The 18,613-nt window shown below is 41.4% G+C and overlaps 1 long non-coding RNA gene across 2 annotated transcripts; it reads left to right on the forward strand.

The window, feature by feature from the left end:
* Nucleotides 1-3,053: 3,053 nt before the first annotated feature.
* Nucleotides 3,054-4,482, forward strand: LOC147609242 (uncharacterized). Of its 2 annotated transcripts, none has more exons than XR_015264238.1 (2): nucleotides 3,054-3,275; nucleotides 3,993-4,482. It is a non-coding gene; the product is annotated as an uncharacterized LOC147609242 (long non-coding RNA). The 2 variants fall into 2 exon arrangements; XR_015264237.1 differs by lacking the exon at nucleotides 3,993-4,482 and adding an exon at nucleotides 3,784-3,986.
* Nucleotides 4,483-18,613: the final 14,131 nt, after the last annotated feature.

Below are 18,613 nucleotides of genomic sequence, written 5' to 3' on the forward strand. Positions count from 1 at the left end.
TATAAAATGATGATTACCACAAATTTATCAGCATAATTTTACCAAGGGTAACCAATTTGTACGGAATGGTTGGAGTATCAAACCATCTCCGAATTGCAATATGAAGTTATAGGGATCTGTATCAGATACCTAATGGTTAATTTGAACCCTCAATTGCACCAAAATTAGTGATTAATAATGATTAATCACTGATTAGTAAATTAATCCTCTATTTTGTGTGCAAAAAACAGAGTATGCGGGGAGCCCAGATCTGAGGCTTTAGAGTTCAAATGAGCTCAAATCCTTTCAAGGCCATCAATAGCAATTAGTCTAGTAGAGGATTAAGCCAAGAAACACAAGATTTGACCAAACATTGAATGCTTAATCTCTATTTTACCAAAGTCACCTACAAATTTGACGAAGAGCTTGGATCTCACTGTAGACTTGATCAAATCAAATTCTGACTTCACCAACTTGTAGAGCACCCTTGAAAACCCCTAGGTTTAAGAGGAATTAGAGCAATTTGATTTGGAGCAGCAGAAATATCAAATTTTCTTCAAAAACAATGCGCTTGCACAATCACGATTTTCCTGAGCTGTAGAAGGCGGTTTGATGTGCCGATTTGCTTGGCTAGAGCAAAGTGATATAGCTATGTATGGCTACAAGGGCTTGAGCTAATGTTGCTCCTAGAGGGAGATCAAGCCCCTCCACTGGCTGGGGGTACAATGGGCTAGTTGAAAAGAGGTAAAAATACTAATTATCTACTAATCCTAATTAGCCAAGTGATTAGCAAGATAATGGGCTCACAAATTGATGGATTCTATGCTAGGCTCTGATACCATGTTAAAATTATAGAAATGTGATGAGCTATGGTGGATCAAATGCTAGAATTAACATCATTATCAAAGAGATTAGATGATAATTAAGAAGTGATTAGTGAGCAATTAACTGATAGCTTAATGTAGGCATGGATAATCAAAAACCAGAAAATTAACTGATAGCTTAATGATTAGTGATTAGTGATTAGTGAGCAATTAACTGATAGCTTAATGTAGGCATGGATAATCAAAAACTAGCAAATTCTCATTAGACCAATGCCTCAATTTATAGGGTTTACATCCAAGCATCTAATCCCACTGATTTCTCCTTGATTCACTCCACCTCTTTTGCTTGATTCTCTCCACCTCTCCCAGAATATTTCCACACCTCCTAAATCTCCTCATGCTACCCTTTATTCTCTCCCAGTAGATACTTCTCACCTTTTCACAGGTTCTCTCACATTTACATATTCTCTTGTACAGCCTCTTGCCAAGGGCTTGTTCCCGCACACACCCTATTCACTTGTATATTTCAATAGGTGTACCATTGGAGCTATATGGGTACACAGATGTAGATTGGGCAGTAGCATCTCAAAGAGGAGATCTACCAGTGGATTTATGTTTTCATTAGGGAGTGCTGTTGTGACATGGAGCAACAAGAAGCAGCCCACAATTGCCTTGTCGAGTACAGAGGCAAAGTACATAGGAGCTGCGGTGGCAGCATGTGAGGTAGCTTGGTTACGCAAGCTACTTGTTGATTTGGGGTTGCATGTGGAGAGAAAGATGGTCATATATTATGACAATCTTAGCAGTATAGAGTTGGCCAGGAGCCCAATTTTTCATGTGCAAATGAAACACGTTGAGGTGCATTACCACTTCATCAAAGAGAGAGTCTTGGCAGCATGCAACATAGACTTGGCCTACGTTGGCACACAGGATCAGGTCACTGACATCTTCACGAAGGCCTTGGGAGCTAAGAAGCTCCGCAGATTTCGAGATATGCTTGGAGTTCATGAGCTGGAGTTGAGCTTGAGGGGGAGTGTTGAGATGTCAAGCTCAACATGAGCTGACGCTCACGAGGCGCCTGCATGATTGTTTGACATTTATATCACTGGTGGGTTTAGTAGCTGGCACCGACATATCTTCGCCAGAGATTCGACAGCTGGACTACACTGACTAGTCCACATCTACCCACTCCTCTTAGCGTGTTCACATTATGGACCGCTTGTATATACTCTATTATGTGTGTTAGTTACTTGATCTTTTTTGTAGACCTCTTTTGTTATGTGAAGAAGAAGAAGAATTTTCAGCCTTTCACCTTGTTTCATTGCATGCTGCTAGATGTTTTTCTTACTTGAATAGGTTTTCTTGTAGGTTTTTCCCTCTCATTCCCATCCATATTTTGTGAGAGAGAACCATAATAAAGGTCATTCTCTTCTTGCCTCCATATTAGAAAAAAGATCTCTTCCGTCTCTCCCATAGCCATAGATCATTCTAGTGTGACAAAAAGGGCAAGACGAAACAACTCTTGATTATGCAAGACTAAGGTAAGTTCTTGACTTTAATAAGAAGCTCCACCATGCTAAGATGATCTTCATGCTTGTAGAAGAGCTCTTTTCCCAATGCTTTGGTAAACATCTTTGAGACATTTTCCTCAGTGCTATAATGTTGTGTAGCACTATCTTGCTATAAAAAATTTTCTCCCTTATTAAATATTCACTCTCATTGCTGTAATATATTGGAATAAATTCTTGTCTAATGCTTGAGCTAAGATAATATAGAAAGAGACACGTGCAGAATATGCAGAGACTCGAGATTCTTGATCTTGTTGCTAAAATAAAAAAAACTTGGCTTCTTTACATTCTAATGGTGCAACACATGACATTTCACACGATGCTAATTAATTAATGCAAGGTAAAAAAACGTTTTGGGTACTCATTATTCTCTTAAGCATGATGTGTGGGTATTATATATATCCTCTACCACCAAGCATAAATAGTAGCATGCTGTGACTCGCAGTGTTGAGACAGAAAACCTTCAAACCCTTACAAAACACCTTCAAATTTCATGATCTCACTTGTAAAATTTAATATTACAATTTTAGAAATCTTTAAAATTGGTAAAATTTTAATCATTTTACGTAAGAAAAAACTTAAACTTAGTGTGGACGAAAAACTTGTAAATTTTAAAATTGAAAGTTTTAAGATCCTAGAAGAAAAATTTTAAGTTTTAAGTTTTAAGATCCGAGAAGAAAAATATTCTTCGCGCTGTGAGGGACCCGATTCCATGGCGGCGATACCCCTGTGCATCCCTGTGTGCATCGAGTGCGGCACGACAGACAACCCGTGCCGCTGCAAGGTGGTTGGCCCCACGCTGGGCTTCGTGGCCTTCTGTCTGTCGGCGCTGGTGGAGTGGCCCGTGGGGGCGCTGGTGTGGTGCTTCAACCACAAGAAGGGCTCCGACATCATGGCCCACCCGGTAACCGTCGTCCAGCCCTCCGTCTCCCACTGCATCCCCTTCTGATAACTCCCCAATTTCCACCTACATTATGCTTATGCACACACACACATATATATATGTACAGAAATAACATTTCGCAGCTTGTTGGCGATGGCAAAGTGCCTCAATTTCGTATATATAATATAGCTTTGTAGAACTTGTGTATCTCATCTAAAATGTAGCTTTCATCCGCACACAGAAATTCTCCCCTTTTTTCAAAGTTCTGGTTCTTCCTGCATTTCGGATTAAAATGAGTAATTATATCTAAGATGCCCGGGTTCAAACACTGGACCTATGCCATGGCCTGCTTGCTTTGTTTCTTCTTTTTTCTTAAAAAAACACTCAAGGGTTTTGGATGAGTTTTTGGGTAGCTTGCATATTGTAATTTTGGATAATTATAGTATCTTATGACTCACCTAGGGCAGGTTTCTTTTTTTTAAATTAAAAATTGTTGTACTTTCTCCCCTTGATTGATTGCCTTTTGTAGTTTTGGAGCCCTCACATTATGGTCTCACTTCTAATCCTATCCCCAACCCAAGCTTACACTCTCCAGATGGGAGACTTGCAAGGCTTTTGCTCACCTTGACAATGGGGGTGGAAGACGAGCCCTCTCCATTGTGCTTCACACCATCTCCATATGGATATGTCCCTATGGTGCAATTATGCAGGTGATGTGTTGATTGTGGTACAGACTAGGGAAATGGCGACCAGTGGAGCCGCAACTTTTTCCGGGAAACCTGGGTTGGACATTCCCTTCCCTGTCCATTCAGTTCATGACAGACAATGAAAGCAACCAGGAAGTGGGAGTCTCAGATTGATGGTGACAGGCAGGGCTTCATCAGAGCACCGCATAGGATTCTACAGGGAATGATAAGAACTTTAATCTTTACTAGAAGAGTGATTTCCCAATATCCACATGGATGCCTCAAGTGCCACCAAGGCAGCAACTGCGATTTCCCTCATGTAAACTGCAAATGTGGAACAAGTTGAGGACTTGGAGTTCCAAGTGCTGCACCTTTGATGAAGTCTTCAGGTCACAATGAACGAAAGCATGCGGGAGATTGTAAGGTGTTGTATTGCTCTGACAAGAAGTATCACCATTACTGTTAATTGTGGCAGGTGGGGTAGCAGCTTGTGTTGGAATGATCCCATGATGTCCAAACGTGGCAAGAATAGACTGTGTCACAAATGAGTCTGGCATGGCTTTGAATGGCATTAGTATTTCCTGTAGGTTGCTGTTCATGATTGGATATGTTGCATTTGGAGCATTCGTGTTCTGGCATGTCGCACTTCATGGCAACTGATGTCCTTCTGTTTTGAAGAGAAATGTCTCCCTTGCGTCTGTATGCAGACTTAGTCGTTTCGCTCAAGACAATCAAGTGTTTTGTAAGTGGGTATATTTTTGATGCAACAACTCCTTCAGATTAGGTAGTCAGCCATAACTCTAGTTTGGGAAAGTCTGAGATGAAAGAAGAAGAACTGTTTTCGGTGGAGGCAGGAGCAAAGTCTATATTTTAGCAATGCTTAAATCACTAGCAGCAGCCTGGCCAATGTTTTTCTTGGTAGTGCTCTGGAGATTTCATCAGAGGTGTAGAATTTGAGTTCAAGCCTCAACTGTAATTAGGTTGTTACAGACATGCACCCTCGATGGTACGAGAAATTGTTCTAGAAGTCATTCTGGTAGATTGGAGAGGCTTTTGGTTTTAGTTGTTGGCATGGTTTGGAAGGGTTGGCACGTGATGCTTTGGTGTACCAATACCTTTCAAATGTGATTCTAAGGAGAATGTTGCCTCCTGTTTAGGCATCAGGATCATAAATCATTATCTTGGTATAGCTAGGGATGCTCATATTTATGATATGTTCTATGTCACAATTCTACAGTTTATGTACAAAATTGCCTCTGCGGTTTTGGACAATGTGGCTAGTGTATTTCATTTTGTTTTGTAAATGTATCACCATAGCCAACTTGCTAGGTCTTCCTTTTTTTCGTTTCTCTGCTCACTCAGTAAAGGATAGACGCCCTTGTGTGTAGACTTGGTTCGATTTTTCAGTCTTTGCAGGTCTCAAGGTAACTATAATTTTCTAACCGTTCCATGAGGGTATACACAGGGACCTTGATAGATCATTCCAAGCACAAGAAAGCTCCCATCTCAATGTATCCCTATCATCTGAATTACTCACATTGAGTATTAGCCATTGGCATTCTGCTATGCTCAGGCCACTGTCCTTTTCTCCCACAACCTTTTCCTGGTTCTTCTTTTATGTCATCTCATAAAGCATACTTTGCTTCTTTCGAGAAAGCTCAAAAGAGAGGAGCTGAGTGGAGCTTCCTCGTGCCTCTTTCACAGAACCCTTAATACATGGCATTGACACAATATGGATTGCTGATGGAATTCTTGTACAAGAAGATCACTAGACTAGGAAAGATGGGGTCTACTTTTTTTTTGGGGGGGGAAGAGAGCGGATCTACTTTTGGAAAAAGAAGGTATGGAAACCACACATTTTGCATTGAATTTAAGTGTGTTGTTGTGTGACATGATTGTGGACATGACATGTATCATTTGATGTCTTTTTTACCCCAATAAATGAAGCATGGATAGAGATTGTCCTTTTATTCTATGCTTGTTTTATTCAATCACACTACATCATATCAAAGGATATGGTTAGAACGTGTGTGTCTACCCTTCCCAAAGGGGTGGATGGGTGAGTATCTAATCTTAATGTTTTGTTGGTTCTTCCCAAGGCATTCACACTCCACCTATATAGCTGAGTTGGTTTTATTTGCGCTATGAACATGTGTCTGAAGCCCTCAAGGGAAGCATGTTCACGAGTGAGGGAAGAGAATCTATTATGAAGTTGGCCTTGTGTTTGAATTTTTATAAGGTTTAATAGAGCCACATGCTCTAAGGTATATATTACTTATGGCCATGTGCTCTAAGGTAGACATCTCTCAAGAGAGACATGAGTGAGAGAGAATAATAACCAATGTTATGGTTGTTATGAGCTTGTGTATTGGTCTTTAACCTACGAACACCAAGGAGCACATGCTTCTAACATATGTTAAGAAATCTCAATAATGAGTCAATAAATAGTAATGAGTAAGAGAGCAATAGAATTATAGAGTGGATGTCCACGTGTTCCATGCAAAAATTATATAGGCAAGGCATATGTTTTCTCGCTTGTAAGCACCTTGAATGACTTCATATGGGCAAGTTTTTTAAGTGAGAGAGAAGAATCATGGAAGAAATGGACTATGTGGTCAAATTCTTCCATTGGCATGTTCTTCACAACAAGGGGCACAATAGCATGTAATGCTTCTATTGATGATATAGGTGCTAACACGATAACCACATGTTCCAATGAAGTCCTCTCAATGAAGGGCATAATGTCTTGGGGCTAGGTTCCCTCACCATGAATCGATTCAACCATGAAAATTGAAAACTTAAAGAGAAGAATTTAAGAGGATGTAACCCTCATGGTGAATTTGTGAGCATATGTATTTTTCTCACACTCACAAATACCAAATGATTCCATGCTATAAGGACCATACCTATTAAGTGAGGGATAAAGAGCTATGTTCTATTACTTGCAAGCACCATGGATCGTGTGATCTAGGCATATTCATGAGTGCGAGAGAAAGAGGAATCGACCATGTTGTCGATTTTGCGAACTTATGTATTACTCTCTCACAAACACCATGTAGCACATACTGTAAACATCGTGAATCAAGGGAGGATTCAATGAGTTTAAGAGTTGATGCTGGATCAAGGGAGGATTCAATGAGTTTAAGACTTGATGCTGTAGAAACAAAATTAATCTAGGTAAATGAGATATGAACATAAGTTGGAGCATACACTTGAAACTTAAAAAGTTAGGGGAGGATTCAATGACTAAATAAAGACAAGATGATGCAAGTAAATATATAAGCATGTGATCTTTCTAGAAGAGTATGGGTGAACATAGGACTTAAGATGAAATAAAATTTGCATGTTGTACTTTGACTTGTTACAAGTAGCAAAGTGGCACCACATGCGTACCAAAATAGGTGAAGCTAGATTTTTACACGAGACAACTAGCTTTTATATTACAACAGATTTGATGTTGTGTAAGCGTGAAATTAATTTGAGCTTAGTTGTATGAGAAATTTGTACTTTGGCATTTTTAAAAGCATGGATCGTGCATGACAGTACGAATCTACAATTGATTAAGTATGTCTATAGAAAAGAAGGTACTTTTAGTTTATAGAACGTGGGTTCTTGGTATGGTTAATCTAAGAATCTATGAAGAAAAAATAATTTTAAAACTTTGGATTTTGCACTTTATTATTGTTATCTACTAAGCAAGCATGTCGAAAGCAAATTCGTATCTAAAAGACAATTGATAAATAACTTAAATGATAAACGAATTATTTAAATAGATTAAAAATAAAAAAAATCATCGCATAAGAAACACAATAGAGAGAGAGAGGGAGAGACCTTGCTTCTTGCTGCTTATAGAGAAGTAAGAGAGAGTGGAGAAACATATTACTTCTAGCTGCATTAGTTAGCGAAGAAAAACGTTTGGCTTTTTTGTTCTACCTATCTATGGTGGACTTTTTTTCAAAACCACAAAATGGTGCCATATCAACAATTTTGAATTTGAAATGGTCATTATCAGAGCTGAGATCATGCATGACGTTGATTTGTGGTGGATTACACCAGTGCTCGATAAAAACATTTTTTTCAACCAATAAAAATAAGGACACCTCAATCTACTCGATAAAAATATATAATAAATGAATCCTTAAAATAAGGGTAATGAAAAATCTCAGGTTGTGAGAGGATGTCGTACGGATGGTAGATCGTACGAACGTTTTTTTATGAGGACATGCTAGGGTGTTTGTCATGTCTATCCATTTCCCGCTCACCCATTTTCTCATTACTGCCCACAACGTTCAAAAGAGGGGGATCCCCCCCAACGTCCCAATGGTCGCTAGGCTAGAGGGCCTTGCCCCTGTAGCGACCAGCTCCCAAAAAAAAAACAGTAGTGCAGCATTCATAGATTGTCTCTCGAAAACTGTTCCTGTAGAGTAGGGGAGAGTCAAGGTCCTGAAATGGAGGATAACCCTGTCATTTGGCAAACAAGGAGGGGTCAATTGCCATGAAACACATGCAAGAAATCTAATTCACCATCATGCAAATGTATGGGAATAGAGGCAAGAGGCCGGATTTCTTTTCCTACATGTGCGCCATGTGGACTCCATGCAAAAGGCACCTCTCTTGCCTAGCCAAAGATGTGGCTTAGGTTGCCATGCATTCCAACAACCTCTACTCCCCCATACATTATTCTTCTCCTTGCTCGAATCACACGGCCTTTTGTTGAAATATACAAGTGAATAGGGTGTGTGCGGGAACAAGCCCTTAGCTAGAGGCTGTAAAAGAGAATCTGTAAATGTGAGAAAACCTGTGAAAAGGTGAGAAAAATCTACTGGGAGAGAATAAAGTGTAGCATGAGGAGATTTAGGAGGTGTGGAGCTGGGAGAGATGGAGATAATCAAGCAAAAGAGGTGGAGTGAATCAAGGAGAAATTAGTGGGATTGGATGCTTGGATGTAAACCCTATAAATTGAGGCATTGGCCTAATGAGAATTTGCTGGTTTTTGACTATCCATGCCTACATTAAGCTATCAGTTAATTGCTCACTAATCACGTCTTAATTATCATCTAATCTCTTGTTAATGATGTTGATTCTAGCATTTGATCCACCATAGCTCATCACATTACTGTAATTTTAACATGGTATCAGAGCGTGGCCTAGAATCCATCAATTGGTGAGCCCATTATCTTGCTAATCACTTGGCTAATTAGGATTAGTAGATAATTAATATTTTTACTTCTTTTTCAACAAACCCTGTGTACCCATAGCTGGTGGAGGAGCTATGTCTCCCATCATACATCAAATTAGCTCAAGCCACTTTAGGCAATCATAGCTAACACACTTGTGCTCCAACCCATCTAAAGAAAACCTCAAACCGCCGCTGTGCTACCGATTTTTGTGATTTTGCACATGTCACTTTTATGAAGAAAATTTGAGATCTTGTCTTCATCAGTTTGCAATGGGTCTGATTCCTCTTGGCCCTAAAGGTTTTCAAGGGTGCTCTACAAGCTGGTGAAGTCACAATTTGATTTGATCAAGTCTACAGTGAGATCCAAGCTCTTCATCAAATCTGCAGGTGACTTTGGTAAAACATAGATTAAGCATTCAATGTTTGGTCAAATCTTGTATTTCTTGGCTTAATCCTCTACTAGAATAATTGCTATTGATGGCCTTGAAAGGATTTGAGCTCATTTGAACTCTAAGGCCTCAGATCTGGGCTCCTCGCATACTCTGTTTTCTGCACATAAAATAGAGGATTAATTTGCTAATCAATGATTAATCAATACTAATCACTATTTTTTGGTGCAATTGAGGGTTCAAATTAACCATTAGGTATCTGATACAGATCCCTATAACTTCAGATTGCAATTCGGAGATGGTTTGATACTCCAACCATTCCGTACAAATTGGTTGTCCTTGATTTAATGTAATTTCTGGTGATTTTATGCTGATAAATCTGTTGTAATCATCTCCTAAACACCAGATTGAGTTGTAAAATGGTAGACACTACCCTTGAATCTTGAAATTGGATCAAGAGGTAAGACTCCCTTCACATTATCATGAGTACGGCACAAGAAATAGCCAAATTTAATGGGGAGCAGTTTCACATAGCAAACAAAAACCATGTATCTGCTCATGAGGAAAAATCTGTGGGGGCTAGTTGAGGGAAGAGATGAATGCCCAGAGGTGAGAGGGGAAAATGAATGGAAGAGCAGGAATGAAAAAGCATTGGGACTTATCGTACCCAGTTTAAATGATGAAATCATTCATCACATCACAGGGATGCAATGGGCAAAAGATGCATGGGATGAACTCAATAAATTATTTGGCACACAAGCTAAAAATTCAAATATAAATCTGTTAAATGCAATTTTACAAACTGGATATGAAGGAAAGTGAACCTTTAATCACACACTTGAACAGATATAAAAGCATTAAGCAACAACTGGTAGCTATTGGCAAAAAGGTAGAAGATGATGAGGCACTAGCAGTGCTTCTAAAGAGTGTGGACAAAGGTGAATATGAAAACATTGTAGCAACACTAAAGAATGTACCTGAATTGATGCTACACGAGATAGAAGGAGCTCTACTAGAGCAAGAGACCAGAGGCAAAGAGAAGAAATGGCTGGACTCAACAGTAGGAGAAGAAAAAGCATTCTTCACCCGAGGAGGATTCTCTCGAGGAGGACGAGGACGAGGAAGAGGCAGAGTAGGAGAAAGGACCTTCACTTGCCACTTGTGGAAAGCTATGACACATGGCAAGAGACTGCTACAGCAAACCCAATGGAGAAGGAACGACATCAACAAACTTCATGGAGGCTCCTAAGGAAGTGGAGTCAGATCATCTTTTCTGAGAGAGAGAGAGAGAATGAAACCCCACAACCCAATGTAACCTGCCCCAACAAAGTAAAACCACCTCTGAGCCATCGATGATGTAGGCCATGTGGTAGATGTATGTGTGAGCACCTTAGTCAAGGTCACGGGCACTTGTAGTAGCCTTGGACACATAAAGAGAGAGAGTGTCAAGGACTATGAGTTTATGGACTTGAGGCACTGGTCGCGGACTATCAAGTAAGAGGGAAACTTGGTATAGGGTCCAGATGTGCTAGGAGTATTCACTTGAGGGGAGGTGTTGAAATATACAAGTGAATAGGGTGTGTGCGGGAACAAGCCCTTGGCTAGAGGCTATAAAAGAGAATCTGTAAATGTGAGAGAACCTGTGAAAAGGTGAGAAGAATCTACTGGGAGAGAATAAAGGATAGCATGAGGAGATTTAGGAGGTGTGGAGATATTCTGGGAGAGGTGGAGAGAATCAAGCAAAAGAGGTGGAGTGAATCAAGGAGAAATCAGTGGGATTGGATGCTTGGATGTAAACCCTATAAATTGAGGCATTGGCCTAATGAGAATTGGCTGTTTTTGATTATCCATGCCTACATTAAGTTATCACTTAATTGCTATCACATCTTAATTATCATCTAATCTCTTGTTAATGATGTTGATTCTAGCATTTAATCCACCAGAGCTCATCACATTGGTGTAATTTTAACACCTTTCAGCATCCTCTACCCACCACAGGTCATGAAGAGCCAAGATGGTCTATCCACCCCACGAAGAAAATGAAAATCAAAGAAGGTACCGAGACCATATACTACTACCTAAGCGAAATGGAACTGAACCAACTGAAGGGAATGTTGCGGAAGAAGCTCGGAGAGTCATGGATGAGACTTTACTCGAATGGAAGCCCTGGAGATGCTTGAACGACAATATCCGACATGTGGAGCTTGTAAGATCTCTGTCTCTCTTCCTGTGGATCTTGTCCAGAAATGGCAGATCACTTACCAGACTAGGGCATTGAATGGATTGTGCTACGGGCTGAGACCTCTAGCAAAGGTGCTCAAAGCATGGATGAGAGCTAATTGGACCTCAAGAGGACACACAATACCTCCCTAACAATTACTTCTGTTTCCTTTTCAAGGAAGAATGCCTACTCGAACCAATAGGGAGGGTACTTGGTATGAGAGAAAATACTACCTTAAACCCGAGGTGGCACCCATAGGCCTTAGTGGAAGTAGATCTAAGCAAAGAACTCCCTAGCTCTCTATCTATCAATGCAAGCCCAAGATTCCTCCTGAACAACCTCTAGTTTTTAAAAACATCCCCAACATGTGTTTCTAGTGTGGAGCAAAGGATCATTTCATGAGGAATTTCCCTATCAAATTCCCTCCCTCCCGCCCCCCCAAACCACCGGCCAACCAACCTCACCCTAAAGAGGACAACTAGGGGTTTAAAATGGTTGGAAGGAGGGGTAGAGAACAAGGGCGCAATCAAGGTGGTAGAAACTTGTTGGGGTTAAAGGCCCATGTGGCTGGGACCCCATTTACTGCTGGATGTACCATTCATTGATATAGTGAATAGCCTGAAGATAAGGGTGATTGAGCACCCACCAAACGGATGGTTCTCTCTCTCTCTCTCTCTCTCTCTCTCTCTCTCTCTCTCTCTCTCTCTCTCTCTCTCTCGCGTGCGCGCGCTCTCCGTTGCATCTCCAATCCTTCAACTGGTATTAAAGCTTTGGAGATCACCAGGGAGGGTTTCTCCAGGGATGCCAAGAGCGTCATCGAGAAGGAGCCAAGGTACTTGGGCGGTCAGGACCATACTAGATGCTCTCGGGGGGGCGCTCTTCACAGTCGTCCTCATGGTCACACGGGCTTCCACATTGCTTGCTCTCTTAGAGAGATCGCTCTGAGGCTTCAACACTGTTTTTTTTGCCCTGCAAATGTAGAGTTGCTCAACGCAGAGGCAGAGGTGACAGCCGCCATGTCTACACAGAAATGCTCCTTAGCGCCATAGACAAGGACCACAACATCATAGAGGAGCAACTTCGGAGCGGATCAAGTTTTTTCATCCTCTATAGACAATCTAATAAGTGCAATTAAGGAGCTTGATTAAGCAATTGAGGGTTGAATTAGCGCTAGCTACACATGCTCTTGTGCAGGATGCCCAATTGAGTCTGTTAAGCAGGGTTATCTTTTGCTATTTCAATGTTGTGCTTCTGATCCAGAGAATCAGTTAGAAAGACAACAGAATTAGTCCTTGCTTTGACAAATTAAATGAGAATCGTAAGCTTGTTGCCTTTTTTTTTGTAACCTGAAATGCAGGCAAACCATCAGTGGTGGACGAATAGCTTGTACTGTTTTTACAGGATTTGAGTTGCCTTGAGATATTCTGTGCAAACTATTAGTGGAGGAATAGCTTGTACTGTTGTTTGCAGGATTTGACCTGCCTTGAGATACTTTGTGTGCAGACTGTTGCAAGAATTTGCACAAGAAGTTCACTTTGGTCAAGCATTGAGCTGCTTTGAAAAGATGCAACGTGTGGGCACTCTTTAAGATGCAATGACATGTGCTTGATGTGTATGCTTGTCACAGCAGTGAGACAGAGTTGGACTTCTATGCATGTGTATGCATGCAGCCACTTAGCGGTGTATGTGTGCTCATTTGGCGAGCATACACTTTGCAGGAAGTGGGTCTTCTACTTCTCAGTAGGTCCACACGCGCGTGGTACTGTCACTTGTTTCTCGGCGGGTCCTCACCCTCGAGGTTTCTCTCGCACACGCAGTGGATTGCAGAGGCAGACTTGTATTTGCAAACATCTTATGTATGAGCTATTGTGGGTCCCTTGAGGACAATCGCCAGGTGGTATTTATGAGTCATTCTTATTGTGGATGTATGTATCATGTGGACAGGACAACATATGGATGTGACAAAAGTTCAGACCTGGACTATGCCTTGACAAAAAGTTACCTACAGCAGTTTTGAGTAGCAGATATCAGAGAATCCTCAAGGATTTTGACTTCAAGACCAACATGAGTTTTTTAGATCTCTATTCACGCTAAAACTTTGTTGTTTATAGTATTGCCAACCGAGCTACGGTTGAAGAGATATTGTGTGTTCAAAACAGACAAAAGTTGTTGCAGACTATTGTGTGTAAACAACAGTACAAAGTGAGTAGGTAGTAGAGAATCTGTAGAGATTTTGGACCTGCAGCAGTCAACAAAGAAGCTGTAGAGATATCTGTGAGCTACAATATTGCTCTTGACAGTGTTTGCATTGGAGCTACTGTTTAGAAGTTATTTGCTGTCAAAAACAGAGAAAATTCACTACATTCAACAGATGTCCAGAACTTTGTTTGGCCACTCAGTTTGCATTTTTTGGTTTGCTTCGTGTTTTGCACCTGCATCTGTTGTGATAGCTTCATCATCAGAGAGTGTGCTCTTCAACACTGAGAAGTTGGATGGTACAAACTTCTCTTACTTGAAGGAGCAAATCTATAATGTCGGTGCAAAAGAAGCAGGTTAAGCATGCTAGATGATGCAAAGGTGTAAAGCTAGAGGATATGGATGCCGATGACTGGGCTGAATTGGATGAGCTTGCTCGCTCTACCATTATGCTGACGCTCTCCAAGTCAGTGTACTTCAATGTCAAGGATATTGCAGGAGGAGCTTATGGTGTATGGCAAAAGCTTTGTGATCTTTATGAGAAGTAGAGTGCTGCTTCCCAAGTGTACTGGCTAAAGAAACTCATTGATCTTCGTATGGAAGAGGGGACATCTATGCCACTGAATGAGTTTAATACCATTTTCAGCCACAGCTGTCTTCACAAAAGATTGCCTTTGATGACTCAGTGATTAAAAGCAATGTTTCTGCTTGTCACTTTGCCTGAAAGTTGGGATACTTTCAGGACATCCATAAGCAACTTGGCATATGCAACAAGTGGTTTGACATGTGCGGATGTGGAGAGCAGCCTACTCACAGAGGAGGTCAATCAGAAGAACAATGCTGGCTCAAAAAGTTCTAGTGGTGCATTGATAGTCCGAGGGAGATCACAGCAAAGGTGGAAATCTCATGAGAGGTAAATCCAGAAGCAAGTCTCGCAGCAAGAAGGATATTGAATGCTATTACTGTGGCAAGAAGGGCCACATGAAGAAAGATTGCTACAAGTGAAAAAAGGAAAAAGGCAAAGGCAAGAGCAATAATCAGAAGGATGATGCCAAGAAGGAAGAGAAGCCTAAGGCAAGGATAGAGGAGGTCAACACCATTCGCAGTGATTATGATGACGGTGATGTCTTGTATACCTCTATTTTCTCAGATGCATTTCTGGTTACCATGGATGATGGAATGTCACAAGACCGGATTATTAATTAACTCTGGAGCATCCTTTCATGTTACTCCACACAAGGAGTGGTTTGCCTCTTATGATGTAGGAAGGAAAGGATGTGTGCGGTTGGGAAATGATTATGCCTGTGACATTGTTGGAGTGGGAGATGTGCATCTTTCACTTGCAAATGGCTCTTGTGCTCAGGAATGTACGGCATGTGCCTATGCTTAAGAAGAGCTTGATCAGCACTGGACAATTGGATGAGAGTGGTTACCATGTTTTCTTTGGCAATCACTCATGGAAAATCGGCAAAGGGTCTCTTGTAGTTGCTAGAGGTTCCAAGTCCGAAACTTTGTACTCTTTGCATGTGTCTGGTGTTAAGGTTAGTGTGATTGCTGTAATTGAGCAGCCATATGTTTCATTGTGGCATCACCAGTTTGGGACACATGAGTATGACATGAATGAAGATTCTTTCTGGTTCACAGTATGTTCCTGTGTTTAATTTTTCAGATTTTAGCATGTGTGAGCATTGCATGTATGGGAAGCAAACACGGTCTTCACATAAAAAATCTTTAAGCAAGAAGAGGCTTGCGCCATTGGAGTTGGTTCACAGTGATGTGTGTGGACCTATGCCTACTGCCTCATTGGGTGCCTCATTGGGTGGTGCTTCTTACTCTGCTACTTTCATTGATGATGCTACATGAAAAGTGTGGGTCTATCCTCTTCAGCAGAAGAGTGATGTCTTTGATGCATTTCAGAAGTTCTTAGCATTTGCTAAAAATCAGTCGGGCAAGAAGCTCAAATGCTTGCGTATTGATAATGGAGGAGAGTATACCTCTCATGCATTCAAGAATTTTTGTGAGCTACGTGGCGTCAAGCGGGAGTTGAATACTCATGAGAATCCTCCTCAAAATGGGGTTGCTGGTGAGAAGCTGAATAGAACTATTCAAGAAAGGAATATAAGCATGCTTTCTAATGCCTATCTACCTCATGGCTTTTGGGTTGAGTCTATCAAGATAGCAGTGCATCTTATCAATAGATCACCTACCAAGGCACTAGATGGGCAAGTGCCAGAAGAGGCTTGGTCAGGCAAGCCACCACCTTATGGGAATCTTCATGTATTTGGTTGTGAAGCTTATGTTCATATCCCTAAGGAAAAACATAGCAAGCTTGATCCCAAGTCAAGAAAGTGCATTTTTCTTGGATATGGTGATTCAGGCGAGATGGGATACCGATTGTGGGATCCAAAGGCCAGGAAGATAGTATGCAGCCATGATGTTATCTTTAATGAAGACAAGATGCACAAGAAGCCAGAGAAGACTGTTGAGATACGCAGAGTGGTGTTTCAGGAGGACGGACAGCCACCATATGCGAGGCATGAACAGCCTGTTCCACATGATGCAGGGCATGGAAAGCCCATAGATCGTGAGGTGGGAGAGCCACAGCTAGGTGAACAACCTTAGATTATGGAGGATATGTAGTTGGGACAGCCAAAGAGCTCAAGTTGAGCCAGTGTTGAGATGATCTACTAGAGTCTCACGTCCTCCACAGAGGTTTACACCGTCTCTTGACTATGTCATGTTTAGGGATTGTGGTGAGCCTTCATGCTATACAAATGCTATGTCTCGGGATGACAAGCATAAGTGGGAGAAGGCCATGAAGTCAGAGATGGACTCCTTGATGAAGAATGCAACTTGGGATTTGGTTTCATTGCCCAAAGGCAAGCATGCATTGCCATGCAAATGGGTGTATAAATTGAAGATATCTCCAGCAGATGCATTGCCTAAGTATAAGGCAAGATTGGTTGCCAAGGGTTTTAAGTAGGAGAAGGGCATTGATTTTGAAGAGATCTTCTCACCAGTGTGGTGAAGGGCATTGATTTTGAAGAGATCTTCTCACCAGTGTGGTGAAGATGACTACCCTTCGTACAGTTCTTGGATTGGCTGCCAGAGAGGATATGGAGCTTGTCCAAATGGATGTCAAGATAGCTTTCTTGCATGGGGATCCTTATTATGAGGACATCTATATGCAGCAGCCAGAGGGGTTTGTTGTGTAGTAGGACAAGGAGCGGATGGTATGTAAGCTTCAGAAGAGCCTTTATGGGCTGAAGCAATCTCCATGGGAGTGGTACCATAAGTTTGATGCTTTTATGCGATCCCAGGGATATACAAGGAGTGAGACAGATCATTGCATCTCCACTAAGAAGGCATTGGATGGCAGCCTTCTGCTTTTGATCCTTTATGTGGATGATATGCTAATTGCAAGGAAGTCTACTCATGATGTGGATGCTTTGAAGAAACGGTTGCATGAGACCTTCAACATGAAGGATTTATGTGATGCCAATCACATTCTTGGTATGAGGATTGTCAGGGGACAGAAGCAAGAAAGTGCTCTCTCTGTCACAGAAGGAGTACATTGGCAAGGTCCTTGAGCATTTCAATATGGAGAGGGGGAAGCCCATAAGTACTCGGTTGCCTCCATATGTGAAACTCACACAAAAGGACAGCCCTAAGTTAGATGATGAGAGGGCTGAGATGGCAAAGATCCCTTATGCATCCGTAGTTGGTAGCTTGATGTATGCCATGGTAGCTACACGTCCAGATATTGCTTTTGCAGTGGGAGTTGTTAGCAGGTATATGGCTAATCCTGGCAAGAAGCATTGGGAGGCAGTAAAGAGTTTCTTGAGATACTTGATTGGTACAAAGGATTTGTGCATTTTCTTTGGGAGGAAGGATACATCTATCCTTGGCTATGTAAATGCCAATTTTTGCAGGGAATGTACACAATAGAAGGTCTACGACAGGATATGTTTTCACATTCACTGGAGGTGCAGTTCATGGGTCTCTCGTTTTGCAGCCTTGTATGGCTTTGTCTACCACCACTGAGGCAGAGTATGTTGCAGGCAGTGAGGCATGCAAGGAAGCTATATGGCTTCTTACAGGTCTAGTGGGAGACTTGGGCATTACAAGAGAGGTTCCAATTTTGCACAGTGATAGTCAGAGTGCCATTCAGTTGGCATGAAATCTTGTCTTTCATGCTAAAACAAAGCATATTCACGTGAAGTATCACTTCATCAGAGAGGTGCTTGAGGGCAAGTGCATTAGGATTGTCAAGGTTCATACAGATGATAACCCTGCAGATCTTCTTACGAAGAGTTTATTCTCCAAGCAGTTTGCACATTGCAGAATGTTGATGGGCATCGGATAGCATGTCCACTGGGTTTTTTTCCCTTAAAGGCACATTGGCCTTTAAGTGGGAGGTTGTTGGGGTTAAAGGCCCATGTGGCCGGGACCCCGTGTATTGTTGGATGTACCATTCATTGATATAGAGAATAGCATGAATATAAGGATATCACCCACCAAACGGATAGTTCTCTCTCTCTCTCTCTCTCTCTCTCTCTCTCTCTCTCTCTCTCTCTCTCTCTCTCTCTCTCTCTCTCCGTTGCATCTCCAATCCTTCAACCTACCTAGAAGGAGAAATTATAATAGATTCTCCCCACTTCTGATTGATATTGCTGACCCTACCTAGA

The sequence above is a fragment of the Cibotium barometz genome, chromosome 51 (genome assembly GCF_041138505.1).
Source record: "Cibotium barometz isolate CiBa-2024 chromosome 51, ASM4113850v1, whole genome shotgun sequence".
In the NCBI taxonomy this organism is placed as follows: Eukaryota; Viridiplantae; Streptophyta; class Polypodiopsida; order Cyatheales; family Cibotiaceae; genus Cibotium; species Cibotium barometz.